Source organism: Chiloscyllium plagiosum, unplaced genomic scaffold, assembly GCF_004010195.1.
Source record: "Chiloscyllium plagiosum isolate BGI_BamShark_2017 unplaced genomic scaffold, ASM401019v2 scaf_93327, whole genome shotgun sequence".
NCBI classification, from domain to species: Eukaryota; Metazoa; Chordata; class Chondrichthyes; order Orectolobiformes; family Hemiscylliidae; genus Chiloscyllium; species Chiloscyllium plagiosum.
In genome coordinates, this window is record NW_025177471.1 from 1 (window position 1) to 2099 (window position 2099).

At 43.2% G+C, this 2099-nt stretch overlaps 1 long non-coding RNA gene across 1 annotated transcript; it reads left to right on the plus strand.

The window, feature by feature from the left end:
• Positions 1–2099, plus strand: LOC122545372. Its single transcript, XR_006310537.1, has 3 exons — positions 1–25; positions 786–867; positions 2036–2099. It is a non-coding gene; the product is annotated as an uncharacterized LOC122545372 (long non-coding RNA).

Below are 2099 nucleotides of genomic sequence, written 5' to 3' on the forward strand. Positions count from 1 at the left end.
GACACAGAGGGGGCTCCGAGACCGGGTGAGTTCAGGGAGAACCGGGAGCTGTTTGTAAGAGGCCGAGCGGAGCAGGAACTGGGCCCGGAACTTGGAGTGAGCGGGCTGGGGGGAAGAGAGAGGCCTTTCTCGGGCTGTGTGTGGGCCTGCTGAGGGAGGCAGAGCGGGAAGAAGCTGCTGTGGGACATTTTTGGGGTTTACAATCCTCTGAACCCTGTTTTACTTTCAATTTGTTTCCCGCTCTTTCTTGAGGAAGTGTGGACCAACTGCAGGACTGGGATGCTCTTGTAAAAGGATATACACTGGGGTCTTGGTAAAAACATTAGAAATAGTGCCGTTTTTCTTTTTTCCAACAGGTAGTTGGGGAATTGGATGTTGAACTGTGCAAGCATCCTGGTGGTTGAGTATTCCCATTCATAGCGCTGCGCATTTGTTGCTCAGTTTCTGGATCTCACTCAACTGATATCAAGGTAAAAATCACACAACACCAGGTTCCCGTCCAACAGTTTTTTTTGGAAGCACTTGATGTGGAACATTGTGCACCCCAGTCCAACACCAACATCTCCAAATCAACTGGTGTCGAATCACATGAAAAATAATCCGCAGACAAGGAGCAGCTCAGGGCAACATTGGAATCAGATCTGTGGTTCTGGTTTAGTTGTTGGCTTTAAAGAAATACAAAACACATCCTAATGAAGATGCAATGAATGTGACAATGATCAGTTCAATATTGCTAGACTAGCCTCATGTTGATTTACAGCTGGTATCCTTATGTCTTCCTCCAGAAAAATACCTGAGGGACTAAGACACTGTAATACTTCCTCAGTTCAAAGCAAAGAGTGACCAGCTACCTCTAACAAAAAGAAGGTATGTAATCCATTGACGTCTGCACACCAATGTTGAAGATAGATAAACTGAATCCTCATCCAAAATAGACATTCAGGAACAACATTAAAATCTGCAATTATTAAGAGCATTTTCAAAGTTACAATGAAGATAGACAAATAGGCCACATTGTTGCATTGTTTCAACAACCATCCGTGAAGGAGGGGTTAAGTACAGAGATGGAGGGAAACTGTGCTCACTGACAGGGCAAGAGTTACCGAAGAGTCGTCGAGTCATAGAGACGTATAGCATGGAAACAGACCCTTCAGTCCAACTTGTCCATGCTGACCAGATATCCAAACCTAATCTGGTCCCATTTGGCAGCACTTAGCCCATCTCTCTCTAAACCCTTCCTACTCATATTGTTAAAGTACTGATCTGAGACAGCCGAGGGAATCCCTTGTGGACTCCAATCTATAAGCCTCTCTTGGTTCGTCCTGGACATCATACACTTTGGTAGTCTGGAATAAAAACCCTTACAAACAGTTTAGTTTAACTTTAGCCTTCCCCTTTATTTACTAATAATATCAATCAGTGTTACAACATAACATTGACACCTATAAGCCAGGCTAGCTGAGGTTCTAAAACCTTAGAAAAGTAGGATACCAGATCTTCCTTTTCGAGCCCTCGCAGACTACTCCACGCTTCTGTCTCAAACAGGCTTCCTTTTTACAAAACTTTACAAAAAGCACTGCATATTCCTAATTAGACAGACAGTGGAAAGGCAACAATTCGTAAGGAAGAGAAGTTAATTAACAAGTCTGTGCGCACTTAACTGATCACTCCTGTAGGCCCTTAGCCATCCATCAGGTGGGAAAAACAGATCCAGCCGAGTCACTGCCTGTTGGTGAGGTAAGTCCCTGTCAGAAAGAGGTATCAGTCTAAACTAAGTGGGAGAGGTCATAAGGTAACCTCGGAACAGCTTGCATATCAGAGATCATTGTTTTATAAAATGGCATCTTAGCGAGGAGGGCAAACTGACCATAAAATGGCTTCCTGACAGATTGTGTCAGAATCTCTTAGAATAGTTTTTAAGCTCGGAGCAGACTCCTGCTTTTTATCTTAAGCACAAAATCATCCTGTAACTGAGGCTGAAAGGTTACATTTTAAATGATTCATTAGTCTCAAATTAAACATGCTTTCTTTTCAGGGTTGTGTTTCAAATTCAAAGACGACTGAATATCTGACGAGTTAGAATTGACAGTGGGTCAGTC